Consider the following 17,992-nt stretch of genomic DNA (forward strand, 5'->3'; position numbering starts at 1 on the left):
AAGCCCTGATACAAGGAAACTAGGGCTAGAAGTCAACAACTTTTGACTGTCAATCTACCCAAACAACAAGAAACAAATCCTTCACTTACTTGCTATATATGACCTTCCTTACAGCACTTTGGTCCTCTTGTCCTTGGTGTACTGGCAAATCCTTCGCCTCCTATCCCACAAAAGAAGTTTGCACCGTCAAAATTTCTGCACTCGAGCTTCTCACAAGGGTCTTTACTCCTTCAAATACCTTGCATTCACAGCCCAAAACAAGGTCTGCTACTCACAGTGAATTACCCTTGTAATTCAATGTATATTAGCCCCCCAACAACACTGTCCACTCCAACATTCATGAACAGATTTTACAACAACCTCAGCAACCAACCAACATAGAACATAAGCCTAATATATCTCTGTCAAAATCTTCGTTTCCCTCCTCGGTAAGACAAATCGGGGGTCTCATCCCTCCACAATAGGTTATGCCTAGTTATGAGGCCTTTCAGCCTTATTGTGCCAACATGAGACACTTTCGGCCCTCTTCTAAACAAGGTTGAGGCCCTTTCGGCCCTCTTCTAAACAAGACTAAGGCCCTTTTGGCCCTCTTCTAAACAGGTTGAGGCCCTTTCGGCCTGTTGTAGCTTAGACAAAGGTCTTGGCATCCTTAATAGAGCTTCGGCCCTCCCTTTCTAGACAAAAAAAATTCTCGGCAGGCACCTTTCAGACTCGGTCTTGCTCAGAACCAAAATAGAGAAACTCGTCCAATCCTCCTTAGCTCGGTCTACTCAGACTTACAAAGAAAATTTGCCCTTTTTAGATCTACTCCAGCTCAGCCTTCTTGAGGGTTTGCAGTGTGCTTTCATTCACAAATGGATAATTGCAATTGTGTGTTGAAACCTCACCTAAGTCTCCTTCATTTATACCTCTCCAATTATTGACTTAGGCGCTCTTGACTTCACTCAGGGTGTCCTCTTTCAATAATTAGAATAAACAATAATGACTTTAGCCCACCAACTTGAGTCTAAAGCCTACCACTTGGGTACATTGCCCATAAAGGTTCATTTTTTTGGGTCAACTCCAAACAAACTAGAACCCCAAGGGTTGTGAGAGTACCTCCCAAACTACAAATTAAACACTCCCTCTTAGCGAGGGAGTTACCTCCACTGCTTGGAAGTAACTCGTCGGCAACACTATCCCAACCTTTGGTGTCCACCACTGCAGCACACCCTATAGAATGAACAGCACTATCCTTGGTAGTGTTCCTACCACCAGAAGCCTCTCACTTCTTCTCATGATAGGCCTTCAGCCCATTCCACAGTTCCTTCTTTCCAGTTGTAGAAGTCTCCTTACTCCCCACTGACCATGCGCTCTTTTTGGGTTGCGGATTCTCCCTCTTAACCTGCAAACTCCAACTTGAAATTAACTCCTCCCAAGTCTCATGAACCTACTTCTTCCCTTGATCTATAGACTTGTCTATTAGCCGATATAGACCACTCTCGCTAACTCCAATGACTGCTCCAGTAGAGTTAGAGCCTCTGGGCCTGAGTATCGCTTTCCCATCTCAAAATGTCACCTCAAACCCCTTCGCCTCAAACACTGAGATAGAAAACATGGTGCACTTGAACTCATGGAAGCCCACCTGACTTCGTCCTGAATGGCACAACACCTAACCCTCTGACAGTCTTCTAACTCTTGTCGCCACCCTTCACGTGCAATTTCAAGTCCCATTCAGTTATAGTCTCTAAAAACTTCCCAAGATCCTATCATATGTTTTGATGCTCCGCAATCAATGAACCAGGCACCCTCGGAGAAATGATAAACCAGAGAAAATCTTTCTCAAATATTCATGAGAAGTCATCCAGCTCAGTTGAAGATGTAGCAGTCATTGCTATCTCCTTCTTCTTCTCATTATCTACCTTCTTTCAACGCAAACACTTACTCGCATAATGACCATGCTCGCCACATGTGTAACATTTTACCTTGCTTAAGTCCTTCTTCACTTTGCCCTTCATCTTTCCTGCAAGAGCCACATTATCTTCATTAGACGACTTCTATTGAAGATCCTTGTCCTGCAATTCCTCTTGGATGAAGTCGTCCCATAACCTATTCCAATCTGGCATCTTATCTCGAGCGATAATCCCTTTGATAAATGGCTTCCATTCCTTGGTGAATCCCTTCAAAGCAGTCCTCACTAACTCAAAATTTGGAATGTTACCTCCAATGACAATTAGCTCATCACAAACATGAGAAATCCTCATCAAACACGGAGACACACCTTCTCCATCCAACATCTTGGTGTTCTTCAGCTTCTCTCTCATTACCAACAACCAGTTTTCATTCTTATTCTGGAACAAGTCCTGAAGAGCCTTCCACATCTCTCATGTAGTGTTCTTCCCGGTTAGATGAGGTATCAAGTGATCCTTGACACCATCTAGGATGACGAGCTTAGCCTTCGCATCCAACTCTTCATATACTCCCAACTCCTTGGGATCTGTTGATTTTTCAATCTCCTTGCCAGAAAACTCCCAAATCTTGTTCACCAACAAGGCCAGCCTAACCCTTTCCTTCCAAGGACTATATTTGGACAACCCATCCAACCTATCCTCATATCTCAGACTAGTAACCAAGTTGGTCATGCTTCTAGTCCTTCAACAACAAGGCAACCAACTCCCTATTGAGCTACTCATTGTGCACACTCTGATTCAGTTGTCCCTTCAATTTTGATTAAGATGTCCCTTCAAAGCAGCTCTGATACCATGTTGATTTTTCGTAGTACTTCAGATCAGGTCTATGTCTAATCATGATCATAAACACATTAAACTACACACAACTTCAAGCTCTTTGCACAGCAGAAATGTAACAACTATGAATCAACAAAGTACACAACAATGTAATTGACCCAAAACTTGCTTCTATTACAACTTTAATAAAACAAACATAGGGCTCCTGTACCAGGGATCATGGCCCTTATAAAGCCCTGATACAAGGAAACTAGTGCTTGAAGTCAACTACATTTGACTATCAATCTACCCAAACAACAAGAAACAAATCCGTGACTTATTTATTGTAGATGACCTTTACTTACAGCCCTTTGGTCCTCTTGTCCTTGGTATACTTCATAGGTCCTTTGCCTCCTATCTCACAGAGAAGCTTGCACCATCAAAATCTCTGCACTCTGGCTACTTACAAGGGTCTTCGCTCCTTCCAATTGTTAAATTTGAAACTATGGTTGGTCTTCATAATGTATATTTGGTTACTTGATGTACTTGTATTTATCATTGTAATGCATATTTATAAATGCTTGAGTCAAAGTCCCATTGCGACTTTTTAAAGATGAAAATTTCAATTTTTGAAATGTAAAGTTTGGCTCCAAAAGTCACAAGTCGTCCACCCTCCAAATCAAGTGGGCCTTGGCCAAGAGACACATCCATTCACCCAAGATAGACTACTACATAAAGGCAACTCAACCTCCTCCACTTGGGCATTCGCATTCTCTCACGCAAAACAATGATTGGGCAAGCAACAAAGGACAAGAAGGGCGAATTTTCTCTCTCTCTTCTCTCTCTTCTCTCTCTTGCAACTCACACGTGTGGATAGGCTATTCTCTCTGTGGTTTGCATTTTTTTGGGGCAACTGTTGCAAGGGGTTGAAAGTTCTGGGTAACTAGGGTAATTGTTGCAGGGCTGAAATTTCTGGGGCAACTGGCTATTGTAGGAGGGCCAAAATTCTAGGTCAAATAGGCAAATCAAATTTTTGGATCAGATTGGGTGACTTGACATGGAGAAGACCAAGTTTGACCATAGGTCTAGGTGTGTCTCTCATTGAACAAGAAGAACTTCTCTATTGGAAAGGTAGATGGGTTTTTCTCGTTTAGTCGCTTTTCCCAGGGTAAATCTTGGCATATTTTGTATGTTATGATCTCTATTGTTCTACTATTCTTTATGGTTGAATTTATGAAATATAATTGTTGAATGATATATTGGAATAAGTTAAAAGAAGATCTACATCAAAAGTAATTATCAAAAATTTAGAAATATTGTGCTAACCCTAATTGCACTAAGAAAATCAATACGGTATCAGAGCTTTGGTGAAGGAAGGAAAGAACATTGAGATTACCTTGACAAAATCCCTTGAGAACATTTTATACAAGTCCCTGTAGATTGGTTTCTATGGCTTCTTCTATAAAATCTAAAAACAAATTAGAGGTAGCATTTAACTTTAGAGCATGGAAAGTTAGAATAGACACTTTTCTTGCCAAGAACAAAGTTTTGCACATTGTGACAGGGAAGATTATTGAACCAACTGATACAACGGGAAAAGAAAAATTCAAGGAGGATGACATCACTCCTATGAGTCTTATAATGGACTCCATTAGGGATCATTTGGTTCCCTACATTTCAAAACTTAATACTTCAAAGAAGATATACAATGCCCTAATGAATCTCTACACTATCAAGAATGTTGGTCAATCAATGAGCTTGAAGAATGAACTTCGAAATACAAAGATGACTAATGATGAAATTGTGGCTTCTTACTTCTTAAGGATTTCTCAAATAAGAGATCATATCAAAGCAATCGGTGAATCCATTCCTAATCAAGAATTAGTGATATAGCACTCAATGGTCCTCCTAGATCATGGGATGCTTTTGCAGTAGGTATAAGAAGTTTGAAGGAAGCTCCTACATTTGAACAACTGTGGACATCTTGTGCTCAAGAAGAATCAAGATTGATGACTAGAGATCATCAAGATGAAGAAGTTCAAGCCCTTGCAACTCACTTCAAGAACAAGGTAAAGAAGGAGTTTGGACCTCAACACAAGAAATCAAGAAAGGGATCTTCTTCCTCCAGGAAGAAGAAAGACTTATCAAAGATCCAATGTTATGGCTATCAAGAATATGGATATTTCAAGAGAGATTGTCCTAATATGGCTAATAATAAGAAGAGAAGCGAAACAACATGCTTCCGCAGCAGATGTTGAAGATGAAAAACTAAAGAAGATCAAAGGTGATAAGGATTTCTTTTACTATTCTACTTTGACGGGTTCCTTTGCAGATGATGATGACGTGTGGCTAGTAAATAGTGGAGCATCAAGACACATGATCGGAGAGCATAGGAATCTTTCAAGCATGACAGAAAAGAAGTTCTCAAAGGGTTGAACTTAGAGACAATCATAGCTATGTAGTTAAAGGAGTTGGAAAGGCATCCATAGAGTTGGAATCTGGCAACAATGTACATCTCAGTGATGTTCTTTATGTACCAGGTTTGAAAAAGAAACTTGTCTTTGTTTCTTGTTTAGAAGATAAAGGAGATAGAATTGCCTTTGTGGATGGCAAAGTACTTGTTTGGTTCCAGGGCTCTAGTATAGATGATGTTAGGGTTATTGGGATTCATGATGGAAGACTGTATAGATTTGTGAGTCAACCAAATCAAGCACTAGTACATGATGAGATAAAACCAAGTGAGCTATGGCATAGAAGGTATGGACATCGTCATTTCAAAGCATTGCTTGAGTTGAGCCAAACAGTGTCAGGGATTTCTGAACTGCAGATCAAAAATGATGGGTGTATGCAAAGGTTGTGCTCTTGGGAAGAACATTAATAAACAATTTCCAAACAATGATAACATATCTAAGGAAGCTATGGACTTAATTCATTCTAATGTATGTGGTCTGATGCCAGTGAAATCACTTGGTGGCTCATTGTATTATGTGACATTTATTGATGACTTCTCCCATAAGACATGGATATATCTCCTAAAGACCAAGAATGAGGTATTCGACAAGTTCTAAGAATTCAAAGTTGAAGTGGAAAATTTGACAGACAGGAAAATCAAGATACTAAGATCTGACAATGGAGGATAATACACCTCAAAGGAGCTTGTTGCTTTCTGTAAGCAACCTGGGATTAAGAGGGAGCTAAATATCCCATATAATCCACAACAAAATGGTGTAGCAGAACGAAACAACAGGTCCATTGAAGAATCTCTCAAGACCGTGATGCATGATTTGGACTTGTCATTGTTCTTATTGGGGGAGGCATCACAGACAGCTGTGTACATTCAAAATAGAAGTCCTCATAAAATTTTGGAAGGTATGACTCCTGTGTTGGAAACACTAAGAGGGGGGTGAATCAATATTTCTTAGCAATTAGCACTTTTTAATCTTTTTCAGAGCATTAGTTAATCTTCAGTTATTATTATTGTTCTTCTTCAGATGATCATAAACAATAATCAACAGTAGACAACACCATACAACAATGCAGAAAGATAAAACAAAGGACACAAAGATTTTTAGGTGGAAAACCCCCTCCGGGTCAAAAACCATCGAACGTTTCTTTAGTACTTATCTTCTCCCTGTTAAAAGAAAATTGATTACATCGAGATTTCAGCTACAACGAAGGGAGGCGTCAACCCCCTAATTCACAGGCTACAACCTATAGGACACTACTAGACCCTAATATCTTGTTGCAACCAAAAGGATGCCCCAACGCCCTGTAGATCAAGCCACAACCTGATGAGTGCCCCAACACTCTGTTTACCAGTTGTTGTCGGAAAAGATGCTTCGTTGGCCTGTTAGTTTATTAGACACAACTAAGAGGATGCCACAATGCCCTGTGCAAGCCAGAACTTGCCCTAGCACCACCCTGCGACCTTGAAGTGTTCTCAGGCCACAACCTGAAGGTGACTCCAATCACCTGCCTTGACGAGCCAGAAGACCACGTTTCACAATTTTTAGACTGGATCCCCTGTACTCTAAATCAATGTAGAATAGCTGTAAGAAAGATGTAGAATAAATGTCGAATCCTAGTAGCCATTGATCACTGTCCCCACAAACTGATCACTGCACAAAGCTACACATTAAGTTGTCACTGGTTAACTGCACATCACTGTCACTGCATACTGCAAAACTACTAGCTACCACTAAATGTCATTTCTCATGAATGAATAGTCATCAATGCACAACCACTGTCATCATCAGGCTACACACGATGCTGCAACCATCTGGCACAGCTATCAAATAATGGCACAAACCAAGGTGCCTCAGGTCATCTCGATGACATGCAATTAGTGCTTTCAAACTAGGCCCAAGGAGGGCTACAAGCATATGTCTTCTCACTTCTACTACTGGTCACAAATCATATACTGTTGTCCATGTCCCATGTCAATAAGTTGTACAACAAGGTTATTATCACTTGTCAAGAGTCATGCCAATGTGTATGTGTCACATTCCATATCTCAAATTTTATCATTGTTACTAAGGATTACAACTATCAAAAGGTCAAGTCAAGTCAAATCTCTTGTCAAGTTAAGGATCAAACACCAAATTAATTCAAATCAAAAGTCAATACTGTCACCAGAGTCTTATTTCCTTGCAGACTTTTGCTACATTCATCTTTGCCACATCAAGTCAAGGATTACTAATTCAATAGGCAACCATAATTTTTACTGTAGTCACATTACATATGAATCCATCAAACCATAGTCACATGTACAAGGAATACCTACAGGTCTTCAAATTACTGTTAAACACTAGATAACCGGATTCGTCCTATAGGCCCCACGAATCCCGAATCCATCATGTCCAACACGATTCTCTCGAGATTCGTGTCCAAAAACCATGACACGTCGTGTCCTATTTTGACACGTCAAATCCGACTGCGTGTCACGATTTTGGCAGTGTGTCCTATTTTCCAGGACTCGTTAGGTAGCAAAAGTGACCTGCACGGGTATGAAAAGGCCACATTTGGTCATTACAGCCACATATTTTCATTTGGCAAGCGTTTTGGCAGCTTAATGATCAAGTCTAGGCCCTAGTATTGATATGCTATTCATGGTAATGTTAAATTCTTAAAGTAAAAGGATCCTTTTACTTAAATTTTTAACATTACCATGAAATGACTCAGGATGTTTGAGAGTGGTTCCGACCTCATTGGATTTCATATGGAGAAAGTCGAATTTTAAATTTCATTCAAAATCTAGCAGACTTATCAGTTTTTCAAGATTTTAGGATTTGGGGATTGCAATGTTTCCATTGAATTTTGTCATGTATTAGGGTATGGAACTCGTATTTAATCAAGAGCATGAATCCCTCTATGTACCTTGATGTTAGTGACATTGGTTGTTGAACACCTATATCATGACCCTCCTAAAAATGTACGCATTGCTCAAACAAAATCTTGACTTGACATGTTATGCTTGTTCTATCTTATGTTAATGCTTAAAGGGTGATATTAATGACAAAGATCCCTATACAGATACAGAGGTAATGACAAAGATACCTCTGGATATTAATGCTTAGAGGGTGATATTAATGACAAAAATCCTGATTTTCCAACAAGACTAAAAAATTAGACATTTCTCGTGGCGGCAAGAGGGCCAAGCATAAGAAATAGATAATAGATTGACATGTATTTGAATTTTGTATGTACTATGCATGTTAATAGCTATAGATGAAGATCTATATTTGAAATCAATAAATTTGTATCATTAATTAAAATTTGTGTAAGAAATATCTAATTTTCAATATATATATATATATATATATTAATAAAATAATATATAACGAATCCTACGTGTCCTGTTCTGGGGGGTCAACGTGTCCGAATCCGACACCCCGAATCCCGAATCTTACGAATCCCGAATCCCCGTGTCAGGTGACTTGGGTTAAACATTATATCATTGTTTTGCAAGGTCACATAAGGTATGGTGTTCTAAGGTCATGTCACTGTTTGGTGTAGTAAGCGTTACTATCAATCAAGTCAGATTTATATGTCAAGTATATTCTTGAGGTCATTGGTAAGTCTAAATGTCAATATGTCACTTGTTGTAGATTACCTTCTCACAGTATAAGAGATTATAATCTCACTGTTGAGACAATCATAAGAATTGTTCACAACTACCTTGCTGTCCATATATTGCCGTCATTGTCACCTTACTGAATTGTCAAGCTATCTTGAGTCAATTGACAGTCATAAAAAGAACCACTACAACAAACTTGTTTTCACAAGGATATATCAGATTAATGTGATGAAAATATCTCCGTATTAAGTCAATTGACAGTCAACAAGAGAGATACTACAGCAGAAATGTTTCGTTAAGATATTCTCAAGGATACATCACTCATAGTTCATAAGTGTCAATATAGTTAGTGCAATCAGATCACTGTAGTAAGTCATGAAGGTACATAAACAACATCATATCATCAATTCTTATGTTAAGTTTGTCACCTTCACATGGCATATGTCAAAACATCTTACTATGCTTGTGACTGTTAGGTCGATTTTATTTTCATTGTTTTATGTTACGTCACAGCTGCCATTTATGTCATCTACTGATAATTACAACAAGTCAAGTCACTGTGTCATATCTGGCTGTAATATCTTAGATTGTCACATCACTTAGGTTCTGAGTCTCTGTCAAATCTATCTATACACTTGAGGACGGTTATCACAATTCTTAACACATGATGGTGAATGTTATTTTGTCATTGTTCAGTTTCTTAGGTTGTTAGTGTTACTGCTGATCCCAAAAAGTCATCATAGAGGTTATATCAAAATGCCAAATCATTGTTCTAAGGTCTGCAAGAAGCACGCATGTTACTTTAACAAACTTTGAAGTCAATGATTGGTTTAGTGCATGATACTGATACTCAAATGATGAACCCCTTACAACCACTGTTTTATTGTGATAAACAACGTCATATATTGACAACTGTAGGATGATAAGACAATACAATGTTTCACTGTGATATCATTGTGATGTCAAAATTCTTGTTATCAAAAGGTCATCACAACCTTACTTCCTTGCAACATGGGAGAGTTTGCTACATCATAGTCAACAGTTTTAAGTCACATTAATTAAAGACACAGGCCATATGAAGGACAAAATGTCCTTGCTGCAAAGAGAGCCAAGTAATGAAACCCTCAAGGTACTAAAGATAACAATTGCATATTCGGTCAAAAGTCTGCAAGAGAAGCACATAGGTCCGAATGCCAGTGTTAAGGTTTGATCATCTATTCACTGTTCTATAGAGTGACTTTTCTAGGAGGGCCGATGGTCTAACATTAGTCTATAAGTTTGAATTAAAAGCTTGATGCCAAAAGGAACAGGCCGCACTAGGTTCTTCCCTTGCATATCATTCTTCCCTAACGAATTCCAAGGAAAATTGATCCTAATTCAAGAGGGCCAAGAATCCTAATCACAGGGCACTAAGGCTTTTTCAGATTTGTGCAAAGAAAATTGAGCTACACAAAACGAATCCATCAAACGTCCAAAGCACAGATCAAAGAAAAGAGCCTTGTTGTTCTAATTGCCCTAGAAGAGGCCTGAAGTTTTGTGCAAGAATGCCCAGCCAAACACAAAAAAGAAATTACAGAACTAGGAGGACAGATGTAACACCTAACAAAAGAACTTACCTCAGACATGCAAGACGTTGATCCTCAGGAAATCCGAACCTTTGTTTGCCTCAGAGATTCCTCAGCAAGCCAAAAATTTCAGAGCTAAAGACAAGATAGATCATTGAGTTAAAATGTACTTGGAGGAGTACACAAGGTATTCTTTTATAGGCCAAGTTTGGGCTTAGGAGGGGCTTCTAAAATAGGTGTACATTGGAGGGGTGTTAGAGAATAAGATTTCAATAATCATTATTAAATGACAGACTTAAGCCTTAAGCTAGGAAGTCGTTGTCCTTATGGTAAAGGAATTAAGCCTTAATTAGAATGAGAAAGGCATAAGGCTTCTTTTTATAGTTTTAGGGAGGACCTTTTAGGGAATTTTAAAATAATGTTTATTCTTAATTTATTTTAATAGTTTTTATTAAGTTGTTTGTTTAATCCTTAAGGAATTAATGTACTAACTCCTTTGTGGTGTGCTTGCAGGGGACACATGAGTGCATTAAGTCAATGATTGATTTATTATCTTTGGTTTTTGAAGTTATGTAACTTATACGTGGTGAGATTACGGTGATAAACAATGTCATATATTGACAATCGTAGGAGGAGGTGTCATGTCACTACCCTTTGGGGTTTTAGCCTAGAAATTGGGGTCACTAACTTCAATTGTGAATATCTTTCAAACTAGGAGGCCTCTCGAGGCGTACCACATATCAACAGAAACATCTTTTCGAGGAGAATCTAATGACATAGATCTCCGACCCAAACTCAATGATTTGACCTACCAAAAACCCTCGACAAAGTCGGGATACATCCTCAATCCAAGGAACCCAAACCCTAGGACTTGGGTTTTCAACCATCCAACAATATAGCTGCCATCTTGATGTAATCCGACAATTATTAAGAAGCATTCATTAACCATTTGACATCAATGACTGGTGTATTTGGTCAAAGTCAAACCCAATCAACTCCATGGGTTGACATCAACGACAACACCATCCAACATCCTGAAGAAGCATTCTCTAGAAGGAAGCCGGAGGTCGGACACATGAGACTCTTTGGTTGTCCTGTATATATTCATGTTCCTAAGGATAAGAGGAACAAGCTTGAGCCTTCACAAAGGAAAGGCATATTTGCTGGTTATAGTGAATCATCAAAGGACTACATAATATACATTCTAGAGCACCGAGAGATTGAGGTCACCCGAGATGTCACCTTCGATGAGCAAGTGGCATATTGGAAGTCTAAGGAAGTCTCATGGATTCCTTGGATGAACTGAAGCAGAAGACCTCAAGGGAGGAGCATTCAAGTTCTACAGAATGTACCGGAAGGCCAAAAGGGCCTCAAGATCTAGAACCAGCCGTCGTTCCAAAGATCAAGAAGAGAACAGCATGGCTTAGATCTACATTAGAAGAGGCAGAAGGACATGCAGCTCCTAATGCCATGTCTAGAGAAGTTAAGAAACCCAAGAGGCTTTCTAGCTATGCAACTCTCATGACAAAACTCATTAATGCAAAACCTTCCACATATGAGGAAGCAGCTAGGCCGCGAGTGTGGAAGGAAGCAATGAATGAAGAGTACCAATCAATCATGAAGAATGATGTCTGGGAGATTGTGCCAAGACCTAAAGGGAAGTCAGTGGTGACTTCCAAGTGGATATACAAGATCAAGCATGTTGCAGATGGTAGTATTGACAAATACAAGGCGTAGTTCGTGGCTAGAGGGTTCTCCCAGAAAGAGGGAGAAGACTATGATGAGACCTTTGCTCCAGTTGTCAAGTACACCTCTATTAGATCCATCATTTCTCTTGTTGCTTCGTTGGGATGGAAATTGCACCAAATGGATGTGAAGACTACTTTCCTCAATGGTGTGATTGAGGAAGAGGTGTACATAGAGCAACCTCAAGGCTTTGAGGTATATGGAAAGGAATCTCATGTTTGCAGGTTGAAAAAGGCCTTGTATGGACTCAAGCAAGCTCCAAGAGCTTGGTATGCTCGTATTGACAGTTATCTAACAAGACTGGGATTTACCAAGAGGGAGGTTGATCCAAACTTTTACTTTAAGGTTGTGAAGAATGCACCTGTGATCATATTATTATATGTTGATGACTTTTTTCAAACAGGTGTTGAACCACTCACCATTCAATGCAAGAAGCAGTTGGCTTTTGTGTTCGATATGAAGGACCTTGGGTTGATACACTATTACTTGGGATTAGAAGTATGGCAGAAACCTAGCAAAGTCTTCCTTAGTCAAGGAAAGTATGTGTTAGAGATCCTTCAGAGATTTGGGATGATGGATTGCAAATTCATGGTGAGTCCCATGGTGACTAACTTGAAGAAGTTAAGAGGCCTTGACTCCAGAATGGTAGATCCATCTATGTACCGACAGCTAATTGGTTTGTTGGTTAACACGAGGACGGACATATGCTTTGTTGTGAACGCATTAAGCCAATTCTAGGTTGAACCTAGACATGAGCATTGGATTGCAGCAAAGCACATTTTGAGATATTCGCGTGGAACAGTGAATTATGGCTTGAGATTGGTTGCAAACAAGGATGTACAGCTTCAAGGATATATAGATGTTGATTGGGCAAGAAGTGTTCAAAAAAGGAAGAGTACCTTGGGAGTATGCTTCAGTTTGGGATCCACTATGATATCCTGGATGAGCAAGGAGCAGAGGTCGATTGCACTCAGCATTGCTAAAGTAGAGTACATTGCAACTAATGAGGCTTGTACTAAAGCAATATGGCCCCGAAAGTTGTTTGCAAGATTGTTCGGCCAAGAGTTGGAACCAACGATGATACACGGCAATAATCAAAGTTGTGTGAAGCTTTCACAAAATCCTGTGTTCCATGACAAGCCTTGGCACATTGAGATTAAGTACCACTACATCCGTGACATGTTGTAGAGAAGAGCAATAAGGCTTGAGTACATAGCCACCGATGAGCAAACAGATGATGTTCTAACGAAGTTCTTACTGAGAGACAAGTTTGTGTACTTCAAAGAGCGGCTAGGGCTCCTGCAGATTGCCCCTCTCATTGAAGGGGAGTGTTGATATATCTGCAGCACGGATGGACATTCTCCCTTTCGGGAGAATGGGTCTAAGACACCCAGAGTACTCAAAACCCAGGATTGAATGAGTGCCTCTGGGAGGACCCTGATCACACACCAGAAATGGAGTGAGGTCCTAGACCCTGATCACACACCAAGAATGGTGGAGTGAGGTCCTTCAGCACCTAGACCCTGATCACACACCAGAAGGGTGGAGTGAGGTCCTGCACCCTAATCACACACAAGATAGGGTGGAGTGAGATCCTTTTAGCATCTAGACCTGATCACCAACAAGGCAGGGGTTGAGTGAGGTCTTGGACTAGAGTGCCCACTAGGAAGGGTGAGCGAGTGCTTGTTAGTTGAGGGTCTCAGTATTTTTGGCCTAGGGAGAGGCCATGGGATTCAAGGACTGATCACTCTAGAGGAGTGAGTCTTAATATGCTAATGACATTGCCATGGGCCTTGTACTGTCCTGGATATGGCCACTAGAGGATGCTAATGATGGATGATGATGTCGATAATGGGTAACCTTTTTCTTTAGAGAAATTTGTCAATTTGAGAACGCCTATGACAGTGAATATGAATACCTCCCTAGTTAAGAGGGAGTGTTGAATTTGTAACTATGGTCAATATTCATAATGTATATTTGTTCACTTGATGTACTTGTATTTTATCATTGTAAAGCATATTTATAAAAGCTCGAGATAAAGAAAATTTATTTTGAGTCAATGTACCATTACAACATTTTAAAGATGAACATTAATTTATGGTATGTTCTATGCTTAGCACAGTTTACTTCGATTTCTTCTTATTAGCCACTGTTTAGCAATCACATAAACATAAAGTAAAATGCTGATAGAACATTAATAAATCGACAGAAAACAAGCCAAGACAAGAGACACAAGATGTGAAGGCTAGCCAGGGACAAACTCCAATGCGGGGAAACCCTTTGATCAATTCTTCTTTAATCTTCAATAGTTCAGCAGAGAGAAATAGTACAAATTCAGAAATCTGTAATTTTATGACAGCAGCAGTAAACCCTATCCAGCAAAGTCAAATTTGGTCAAACAAGGTGAAATTGACCTTCAATATATTTGGTCAATTTCCCGGTCATCTAGTTTTCCAACAGCAAGAAGAAGCAACCCTCAAACAGCCCCAAAAACACAGTCAAACAGCAGTCAACTGTAATCACCCTACTGCCCCAAAATAGGGCAATCAACCTTCGTCAAACCGTAGGTCAAAATGCCTCGGTTTTTGTGGCAGAATTTGTGACCTGCCTAGGAGAGGCAGCCACACCAAAACTGCAGCCCTGAATTGCCCACGTTGGTCAATGCTGGTCAAAGAGATGACCTGCTGCTTCTGCGTCCTCCAAAACTGTGTCTTCCTTGCCTCCTTGCTACATCCTTCTTCTCCCACGTTGGCTGCTCCTTGTTAACCCAATGCTAAGGAGAGAGAGAGAAGAATGAGTGAGATGAGATGATGAAATAATGACTCAACTTCACTTGTACTTAGATGATATGCTGGGCATGTGTGCCGCACATTTCGCCGCTGACCGACCTTGACAATTTGTCAAGTAAATACAAATAAATTCATATCTCCATAAATACTTGTTGGAATCGGATGATCGTTAGATCAATCCTGCACCTCTCGACAAGAGGAATCAAGGAAAAATATCAGCTGCCATAAATAAGATGACCCACATGGAGTTTGTCCCTAGTTGCCAATTTTAACACTCCCTCTCAACTAGGGAGAACTCCATCTGCTACTTTGTCTGACCGTCGGTACTATCTCTGCCATCAAATGCACTGCCCTGCACTGCTCGGCTCTGCTCTGCTCTGCTGAACTATGAAGAAGAAGAAATGATCGAGGATGTATCATACCATCTTCCACTGACCCAAAGTCAATGTCAAAGTGTGTCATACCACTCTCACTGATTCCAAATCAGTATCATTGATCCTAGATCAATGGAGGTCATCCTAGCATAGGGAGTACGATAGATACAACGATGCGTCCATTGATCGTACTACTATGGTCCGTAACCACATTTCCCTGCTCATTGATCAGATGAGAGGTACTTCCCATGAGTCCCAGACTGCATGGGTAGGATGCCTCGACAGGAGAACTAATCATCCTGTCCCTAAGTCGCCATGGGGTATCACAGGGGAAGGTTGAACCTTTCACCTTGTACATAGCGCACCACTAGGGGAGGGTGAGTACCCCAAGCCCCCCGGAGCTCCCAGAGCTCAATGTATGCATCATACACGACCCTCATAAGAGGATCTCTCAATGACACCAAGTCGTTCTGAGAAAGTCAAGAATTTGACCTTTCCCAGGGGCTTCATCAAAATGTTGGCGACCTGCTCATCTGTACCAATATGTTGGAGTCTTATTGCTCCCCGTTGCACCATATCCCGGATATAGTGGTACCTAATATAGATATGCTTGGAGTGATCATGAAATACGGGATTCTCTAATAAACGAATTCCACTCTGGTTGTCACAGAGGATCACGGTAGTATCCAATGCAAATCCAAACAACTCACTGAAGAGTTTCTGCAACGAGACCGCCTCACAAGAGGCCATACTCGCAGCAATGTACTCTGCCTCAGCGGTGCTCAAAGCCACCGACTTTTGCTTCCTGCTCATCCGGGGTATCGAGGCAGATCCCAAAGAAAAACAGCACCCGAAAGTGCTCTTTCGGTCCACCACACTACCTGCCCAATCAGCGTTGGTATATCCATGTAGTCTCACATCTCCGACAGTCTATCTCAACCCATGAGTGATTGTGCCACGAAGGTATCTCAACAGATTCTTGGCACCAATTCAATGTGTGTGGTGAAGCTCAACCATATGTTGACTCAACGTGTTGACTGCAAAGCATATATTCGGACGAGAGTTCACCAAGAACATCAATGCTCCAATGAGTTGACGATACTCAGTAGCATTTTGTAAAACAGGTCTGACAACACAACCGCTTAACTTCTTGAAGTCAAGCTCCATCGGGGTAGTCACAGGCTTGCAATCCACCATACTGAATCTCTCCAATATCTTCACCACATATTTTCCTTGAGATAGGAAAATCTCCCCTGGCTTTTGCCAAACTTCCAGTCCTAGGAAATAGTGCATCAGTCCTAGGTCCTTCATTTCAAACTCAGAAGCCAACTCCCTCTTACATTTGTGAATGAGAGGGTTTGCACCTATCAGAAAGAGGTCGTCAACGTACAACACCAGTATGAGAGGTTTGTCATCTTCAACCTTAAGGTAAAGGTTAGGGTCGGCTTCACTCCTAGTGAATCCCAGCTTCATCAAGTAGCTATCAATCTTCTCATACCACGCTCGGGGTGCTTGCTTCAGCCCATAGAGGCCTTTCTTCAACCTGCACATGTGAAATTCTCGATCATGAATCTCAAATCCTTCGAGTTGTTCCACATAGACTTCCTCTTTGATTGAAGCATGCAAGAACGCGGTCTTGACATCCATCTGATGTAGGTTCCATCCTTGGAAGTAACAAGGGCTATGATCGAGCAAATGGTGGTATATCGGGCAACAGGTGCAAATATCTCGTCATAGTCTATACCTTCCTTCTGAGAGAAGCCACGAGCGACAAAACGAGCATTATACTTTTCAACACTTCCATCAGCTCCATGCTTTATCTTGTAAAGCCATTTCGAAGTGACAACTGCTTTGTCCTGGGGGTCTCGGGACCACATCCCATACATCATTCTTCATGATGAACTCATATTCCTCAGTCATAGCATCCTTCCATACTTTATGCTTGACAGCTTCTGGGAACAATGAAGGCTCATTTTGAAATGATCATGCTCATGGTGGTCAAGTATCCCTAATACCTAGTTGGCTTCTTACTTTCACGGAAAGTCCCTCTGGGTGCAATGTGTCCTTCAGCATCATCAAGTGTCCCCCTGATCCATGAAGGCCTCTTCCTAGAAGAGGAAGGCTCTTGCAGAGGGGGGTCAATAGGATCTATAGGTTCTTCCACATCGGGCATCGTGTTGTCTTCCTTTTCCTCCAGAGTCCTGGTGTTAGCTTCTTTAGATTCCCTTAGAGTAGGAAGATTGTCAACTTTGCTAAGAGCCATATCTTCATCAAAGGTGACATCATGGCTAATCTTGACTTCCCTTTGACCAGCCACATAGATTCTATAGCCCTTAGTATTTTCACTATAGCCCACGAAGATTCCTTTCTTTCCAGATGCACCTAATTTATTCCTTTTCTCTTTCGGCACATGAAAATATACCGGACTTCCAAAAATTCTAAAATGAGATATGTCAGGGTTCTTACCAGTGAACATTTCTTCGGGAGTCTTGGAACCCAATGCTTAATGAGGGCATCAGTTTTGCACATATACGGCGATATTCGCAGCTTCGGCCCATAGAAACTTCGGAAGCCTTTGATCATGGAGCATAGCACGGACAGCTTCCACAATCGTACAATTCTTCCTTTCCGCCACACCATTCTGCTCAGGAGTATATGGTGTTGTAGTCTCCCTCTTAATGCCAGCCTCTTTGCAAAAGTCATGGAACTCATTGGATTCATATTTAGTCCCATTGTC

General features: G+C 40.7%; 1 protein-coding gene across 5 annotated transcripts in view; it reads right to left on the bottom strand.

Moving 5' to 3' along the window:
* Positions 1 to 17,992, bottom strand: part of LOC149167138 (MATE efflux family protein) — a 327,697-nt gene that overhangs the window by 163,446 nt on the left and 146,259 nt on the right. The window lies entirely within an intron of this gene.

The sequence above is a fragment of the Pinus tabuliformis genome, chromosome 5_1 (assembly GCF_031772625.1).
Source record: "Pinus tabuliformis cultivar Carrire ecotype Pingquan chromosome 5_1, CPIR1, whole genome shotgun sequence".
NCBI classification, from domain to species: domain Eukaryota; kingdom Viridiplantae; phylum Streptophyta; class Pinopsida; order Pinales; family Pinaceae; genus Pinus; species Pinus tabuliformis.